We start from the raw sequence: 8,117 nt of genomic DNA, 5'->3' as shown, positions 1-8,117 counted from the left end.
CAACTTGTTAGAAGATATATACAGTATTTATGTAGAGTTTATAAACTGGAGAACATTACTTTCAAATATTTATAGGTGCATTACAATGTATCTCTGAAAGGGATACATACTTAATCCGTGACAGTGATCATCTTTGGGGGTATATCAGTTTGTTAGGGTTGCTCTAACAAAATACATAAACTGGGAGATTATTTATTTATTTATTTTAGTTGTAGATGAATAGCACACCTTTATTTTATTTGCTTATTTTTATGCAGTGCTAAGGATAGAACCCAGTGCCTCACACATGCTAGACAAGCGCTCTGCCACTGAGCTACAATCCCAGACCTGGGGGAGAGGAACAACAAATTTTAATGGTCTTGCAATTCCAAGAGACCAGAAGTCCATACCCCATATGACTTCATCTGAACTATTGTATTAACAATAGTCTTTTTCCAAATAAGGTCACCTTCTGAGGTCCTGGGAATTAGGACTTTGACATATAAATTTTGAGGGTCCAGAATTTGATCCATAACAGGAAGAAAGGGAAGTCAAGGGCACCTGAGCACACCCAGGGGCCTAATGTGTCTCAACTGTTTTTTATAAGAGAGATTTCAACCAAATATAATAGAATGATACAAAATGATAATGTTGGGTGATAGACATAATGTTTTTGTAATGTCATCCAAATGATGGAATGTTTTTATACTTTAGAAAGTTCCTTAAAAATAAGACAAAAACAAAACAAAACAAAAAAACACAACTCCCTAGGAGACCAGTAAAGGAGAGAAAGAAGGTAGAGAAGGAAGAAGGAGGGGAGGACATGGGGAAGTACTGGAGAATGAAATCTATCAAATTATGCTATGACCATGTATTAATATACCACAATCCTGCATACATATGTACATATATACCATGATATAATATAATATATGCATACTACACATAATATAATTTATATATATATAATTATAATGCACATGATGCAATAATAATAATAGGAGGGAGATAAACTGAGTAAGCCAGTGGATCAGGGAGAGGAAGGAGGGAGGGAGGTCCAGTACTGGGGAATGAGATGGATCCTATTATGTGCAAGTATGAATATGGTATCATGAATCCCGCTATAATGTATAATTATAATGCACCAATAAGAAATACAAATAAATTTTTAAAAACTCTGTTTTTTAAAAAAGCTCCTGGTTGCTTGTGCTTCGCTGAGATCCTGAGAAAGTGAAGTGGAAGGGTACGTGTCTAACCTGGCCTACAGCAGGAAGGTAGCAGAGTTGAAGGAGAGCATCCTGGCTGATAAATCACTGGCTACTAGACTGACCAGGACAGCTGAACTGCATTGCACTGGGCATCTTCAGCTGGGCATACTGAAATTGTGGAGTTCTTGCTGTAACTTGGAGTGCCAGTGAATGATCAAGATGATGCAGGCTGGTCTCCTCTTCATATCGCTGTTTCTGCTGCCTGGGATGAAATTGTAAAAGCACTCCTGGCAAAAGGTGCTCAAGTGAATGTCATCAGTCAAACTGGCTGTACCCCCTACCTTGTGCAGCTTCCAAAAACAGGCATGAGATTGCTGTTCATGTTTCTAGAAGGTGGGACTAATCCAGATGCTAAGGATCATTATGAGGCTACAGCAATGCACTGGGTAGCAGCCAAGGGTAACTTGAGGTTGATTCATATCCTTCTGTACAGAGCATCCACAAACATCCAGGACACTGAGGGTAACGCTCCTCTGTACTTAGCCTGTGACTGACGAGAAGCAAAGCTGCTGGCGAGTATGTACATTAAGAATAAGGAAGAAAAGACACCCTGCAAGGTGCCAAAGGTGGCCCGACTTTGATACTCAAGAGAATGGTGGAAGGTGAGACAGCTTGGACATATTCTTACTTTGTATGTTTTGTGGTCCCCAAGGTCCCAGAACTAAGGTTCTTGCACACAAAATATCATGTATGCATGATGTTTCTCACCTTCAAATTGTACCAGTGTGTTATAGTGTTCCTGCTGAGGTACTTGTTCTAAGCTTACAACTTGTTTTCCAGGCATTGAATAACTGTTGAGATTGTTGTACTGTTGTCCTGTGTTATTCTGCATTAAATTTTGATTAATTCTCAGTAAGTGATTCCATGGCTTTTGAGGGTCTTCATCATCCTCTGGTGTACCTTCTCTCCCCCTCTGAAGCAGAAACATCCCAATAGCAAACAGACCAGTTTTTCTGTCAGATATTTCTAGGTGGATTTTGTATGTTCTTCTGTGGAGTTGAAACACATCTTAACTTGTTTTCCAAGCTCAATCAGAGGCCTATGCCAAAAATTTCTGTTTTTTTTTTTTTCAACTATGAGGATTAATTTATTTTTGTTAGAAGAGGAATACTGATATATTTTATTGGACCAAATTTTAAGTTGGCAGGTATGCCCTGACTCTGTGTACCATGCATCTTTCTGATAAGCTGTTTTCCTCCCAAACAAGACATATTATATTTAAAAAGGAAACATTAAAGTACCTGTAATGGTCCACAATATATTGAAAAGAATACCAAACTTGTTCAAGTGATATGTAACCAAAAGGTATTTTGATTTGTATTTTAGGAACTAAAAAAATAAAATATTGAAAGAATCTCCCAATTTTTCTTGCAAGTTAGTCAGATGTTCACCTTAAGCCATAAAATCATGAGTAGAGACATTTCTCGGTTTTGAAAAAAAAAAAAAGCTCCTAAGTGGTTTTAATGCTTTGTAACACGTTGGGAAATGACGTTAACAGAGGGCTCCTCTTCTAGAAAGATTGCCCAGGGTGGGAGAAAGGCACCTAATGTACATGCTCAGGTATGAGCCACTCTTAGGAAGGAGGGTCCTACCCGTGCTGAAGTCCTCTAGGCATCTGAAGCAGAAGCGAGTGGTGGAAGCTTTCATGACACTCGATTTCAGCTCAATATAACAAAACACTTGCTGACCCATCCGAGCTGTCCACGAGGGTGATGTTTAGGGCAAAATGTCACATCACTAAGAACTTGAGTGTCTCCAGCTAGCCAGCCCTGAGGTTCTTCACCATCTGACCTTCTGTGCCTCTGCAGAACTCTCCAGAATCCTACCCTGGAACCCTGTGCCAGGAGAAAAAAATGGAGGTACCATTAGTTTGATGTTTTCTGCTTTTGAAGAATTATGCTACTCCTGATGTCCACTATGTCCTGTTTAAGTCCTCACAAACAATCAGCATAGCAATTGATTCTTTTTTTTAAGGTATATTTTAGTCGTAGATGGACGCAATATCTTTATTTATTTATTTTTATGTGGTGCTAAGGATCGAACCCAGTTCTTCACCTGTGCAAGGCAGGTGCTCTACCACTGAGCCCCAGCCCCAGCCCTGCATTGATTCTTGAATCATGTTGGAAATTATTTAGCAACATTGACCTTGTTCTTTTTGAAAATCGGGACATGTGCTCTTCATCATTCTCAGTATTTCTCCTATTCTCTGCATCCCCTTGGTGATCATTAAGGAGTCGGTGATCATGCCTGCTACATGGCTCTTCCTAGAGTTGGGTTTTTAGGAATAACTAGAGAGAAGAGGCATAAGGTGGGGGTTCACTCTGCGGCTTTCCCAGTTCACAAATCTCGGCTCGGTCACTCATTCATTGAATGCTACATGCAGCCTGTGGAGCCTCAGTTCTCTCTGGGAACTTAATTTCCTAATTCAGAGAATGGCTGTGGAGAGGGAATGAGAATGCACACGACACGGGATACACAGTAAGTACTCAATCAGTGTCAAACATCTCCCAGTCTAGGTGATGGCTTCATCAGAGCACTAAGTCTTCCCAGGCCCAAGGGAACGCTCAACAGAAGCCGTGGATACAAAACAGGAGCTTCCATTGTTAGTTCCAATCTCTTTCCATGGCCCATCACATACATAGACCTTCTTCTCAGTGCAGTCCACACTAAAATCCACCCCCTCCTTCCACCCACTCCTTTTGGATCTTGGAAACTCTTAAAATACATAGGCTTCTGTTTTTTCATCACTGTGACCAAAATACCAGACAAAAACAATTAGAGGAGGAAAAGTTTATGTGCTCACAGTTTCAGAGATCTCAGTCCGTAGATGGCTGATTCCATAGCTCTGGGCCCAAGGAGAGGCAGAACATCATGGTGGAGTGTGGAGAAGAAACGCAGCTCAGGATCTGACCACCAGGAAGCAGAGAGAGCACCACTCACCAGGGACAAAATATAAACCCCAATGGCACACCTTCAGTGGCGGTCTTCCTCTGGCCATACCCCCATCTGCCTGCAGTTACCACCCACTGAATACATTCAATGGGATTAATGCACTAATGAGAATAAAGTTCTCTAACCCAATTATTTCACTCTAAACGTTTTTGTGCTATCTCACTCATGAACTTTTGTGGGACACCTCACGTCTGCACTTCAGATTTTTCAATTTCATTGCAAGATGCTACTACTGGGTGTAAGTCCCTTCCTTCCTTCTGCTGCCCAGGTCTTTGAGTAACCCCAGCTCCCTGGAAGACCTTGGTCCGTCCTTCTCATCCTTGGAGAGAAGGCTCCTTCATTTTTCTCATCAAAAACATTCCCAGTTTTTCATCAGAACTTCATTTATCCCTTGTTCCTTCTTCAAATAACGCTGTTTCCTTTGTTATGTAGGGGAAAACAAAACCATCTCCAACAGTCTTTGGAACACGATAGGTGTTAAATGAAACTTCTGTTTTCTTTAATTCTTTTGCAACATTTAAAACAACATTTTCTTCCAAGATTTCCCTTCTTCTTCTTCCAAACATCTGTTTGGATTCGTGGTAACAATTCTTTGTATGTCTCTGGGAGATGAAATTAACTCTGGGAGTACGGGGGTAGATGAGAAAGAGGAGTTGGAGATGGCTCTCAGTTTCATAGCCTGGGGACCTGGGAATTGGTAATGGCTTTTACAGAAAGGAGGGAGAATGGAACAGGCTTTATGGGGAGGAGAGGTTGCTTGGTTTTTATGATGTTGGATTTCATGTACTGGTGAGACCTGCTGGTGTATCAGAATCTGCTCAGCAGATAGTTGATGGCGCTCCACACTCAGGAGTGTCCAATGGATAAGGCAGGGATAACGGGAGTGTTAGTCACGAGGAAATCACAAGGAAGAACAGTGTAGGAGGGGGCAGGTATCAGCTGACAGTACTCCGGAAAACTGGCTTTATCCTGGTGGGGGAGGAATTTGGTCCTCTGAAGACAGAAGAGAAATCATCAGAGATAAGAGCAGAATTAGATGAGCATTTGTCATGGAAGAGACTCGAGGGGAACATTAAATAATTTAAACACTTTTGCAACAAATGGCTCAGAGGATTTTAAGATGAAAACCGAGAAAGCTTATTGGGTTTTTCCCTCGGCATAGCAACAATAGAATCACCCAGCAGACACACCACTCACCTCTCAAGATGGAACCGATGTGTTGTTTCCCAATACATCACTTCAAGAGTGACTAGCTCTAGGAGACATTGGAATTTGTTACAACCCTCTTCTAAATGGAGGGAAAGGAAGCTATGTGGATAGGCGGAAAGACTCGACAGCATTAGCCTTTGAAAGAACTGGGGCTGTCACTTTTGGTGCTTGGTGACAAACCAAGAGTTTCTTCTTATTTCATTGCTACGGAAAACTTATCTCTAGCATGAAGTTGCAGAGTTAGAGAAGGAAATCCCGGGCATTGAGGAATTAATGTGGGGAGTGCAAACTACTCTTTCAGGGAATTGAGCAGGTAGAGGGAGTAACCAAGGGTATGCTGGAGAAAAAGTCACTGCGGATGGGGGAGACAGATGTAGGGAGATGAGATGACATCAGCAGAAATGACAAGAGACCCCACTGCCGGCTTTTGTAACCTCCTTGGGAAAGTTCTGTCAAAATGGGACTGAGTTCTTCCAAGGCAAGCACAGGAACAGGCTGACAAGGGCCAAAAAATGCCCAGTGTGATCAGGGAGCAGAGACATCTTGGAGCATGACAGCAGGAGGAGGCTAGGTTGGGGACAGCAGAAAAGATGAGACTCGTGAAGAAATGAGTGTTTTGAGAGGACAAATGTAGAGGGATGGAAAGAGGCTACTCTACCAAAGGGAGCACCCCACAAAGTGTGCACTGGGGGCCCCGACTTCTGATGGTGAAAGAACTGGCAATGCCCGTCCAGATGCTTGGCTGGATACAGTTTCTGGGGAAACCTTGTCACAGGGCATGGTATGTTGGACTTGCCGTTCTGTAAATGCAGTGGACGTGAAGGTGCTGCTGGACTTGGTAATTTGCAATATATTTCTTGGACTATTGGACATTTTGGATTTGAGTTTCATTTGGTGGTACTGTATGGAAATGCATAGGTCAAACCAATTTCAATTTCAAATATTAACACAACTAGAAGTTCCTCGTGTCTTAATTAGGGGTCATCAACTCCCTTGTAAAGTGGTCCCTGTCAGGCCTGCCTGGGGTAATTTGGGGAGTTCAGTGAAGCTTAAAATGAAGGATTTGATGGTCAGTTTTTTTCAGTCATATTGTTTTGTTCTCTAGCAAATAATGGGTAACCCAGACTCCAATTAGAGCAGTATTCAAATAATTTCATATTTGCATATTTGAATTGACCGTCTACGGGAAGGAGAGGCCAGGCCATGCAGATCTCCAATTATTCAGAGCAATTAGAAGAGATGATCAGACATTTCTGAGGTCTCATTAGCAGACGTGCTGCCTACTCCGACATCTCCACAGATCACAGCGGCAACCAGGCCTGGCCACCCACATTCTCTTTCTGGAGAGTTCTGCAGACAGTGACTCACTTGAGTCATACAAAAGTAGCTATTTTTCACTGGTGATTTCTGCTTTCCCTCTGAAAAGTCATTCATTACTGCCTTTCGTCTAAAATATGTCTTTTTCTTTTTCAATGTCTTTTTCTTCCTAAAAGCTCTCTAATTTCTGTTTTTGATCTAAATCTTTTTTCATCTTGGTACTTAATACCAGACTGTAGTGGCATTAAACTTGGTGCTTAGAAGACTAACTTTTGGAAAATGAGGCATCCAGCATTTTAGGTTTTGGTGCCTTCAACCATGATTGCTATGATAGATGAAAGCACTGATAGATGCTTTAGGAATAGATCAGGGTTTTGATGCTACAAATGCTCAAGTTGGCACTTGCTACCAGTTTCCAAACTAGGTATTTCCCCCGTAATGACACGCAAGCCTCTCACTGGCATAGTCTCCATGCCACCCCCAAAACCACTGAGCAGATTCAGAGTGATGGTTTCCTTTTCCTTGCATACAATGTCACCATGCAGAGCCTGGCCTTAAAAGACATCCTACATCCCAAAATCCAGACTTCAAACCAGAGCAAAGCAATCCTTAGCATTTCCAAGCTTCCATATTTAATTTCCTTGTGAAGCAGAGGTGAGGTAGAAGGGGATTAGAAGCCGTAGTGTCTGTGATTCACTGACGCTCCTGGACCAGCTGAACCTGATTTAATCCTCTCCTGTTCTGGAGGCCCCATGTGCTGCCTATCTGGTGACTTCTCCCAGGGAAGGGAAATGTCTGTGTAAGATCCAGGTCTGCTGAATGGCTGGTGCTCACTCTGGCCCAGTTCAGGGATGAGCAAGGGCAGGGCATAGATGAGGCTGAAGGCATTGGTCTGGTCCTTGTCTTTGTGGAGAATTCTTGGTTACTTGCTGTGATTGCCTCGTCCGTCGTTCTTTCTCATTGCTCTTCCTCTGTGTCCTCCCCAGCATACAAGACTGTGGAACAAGACATCTGATACAAACAGTGGCTGATGGGAAAGGAATTTTTTTTTTTGAGTCCCAACTTCCAGAAGTCCCCAGGAATCAAGTGTCTACTGTATAATACAACTGCTATTAGTAGAGACGCAGCTCACATGATATTGTTTGATTAAACTGACTCTTAATATACCAACTTCAACTTCCAGAAGTTTCCTTGGATGTTTGACTCCTTATGTGTTTTCTTCCTACCCCTGGAAAATTTCTTATGTATTTATTCTTTGAGTACAGAAGAGGCGATTTGCTAACAAAAACATCTTGTGTTAAGTAAATGTGGTCTTTTGAAAGAAGTCCTAGCAATTTCTTAAATGTCATAAAACCTAATAAAAATGGTCCATCTTTAAGACATGGGCACTTG

General features: G+C 42.0%; 1 pseudogene; it reads left to right on the top strand.

Annotated features, from left to right (window-relative positions):
- LOC107136148 overlaps positions 1-7,740 on the top strand; it is a 194,561-nt pseudogene extending 186,821 nt beyond the window's left edge.
- Positions 7,741-8,117: the final 377 nt, after the last annotated feature.

Source organism: Marmota marmota, unplaced genomic scaffold, assembly GCF_001458135.2.
Source record: "Marmota marmota marmota unplaced genomic scaffold, marMar, whole genome shotgun sequence".
NCBI lineage: Eukaryota > Metazoa > Chordata > Mammalia > Rodentia > Sciuridae > Marmota > Marmota marmota.
The sequence above is the reverse complement of the archived record's forward strand: the minus strand, read 5'-3'. Positions and strand labels throughout refer to the sequence as shown.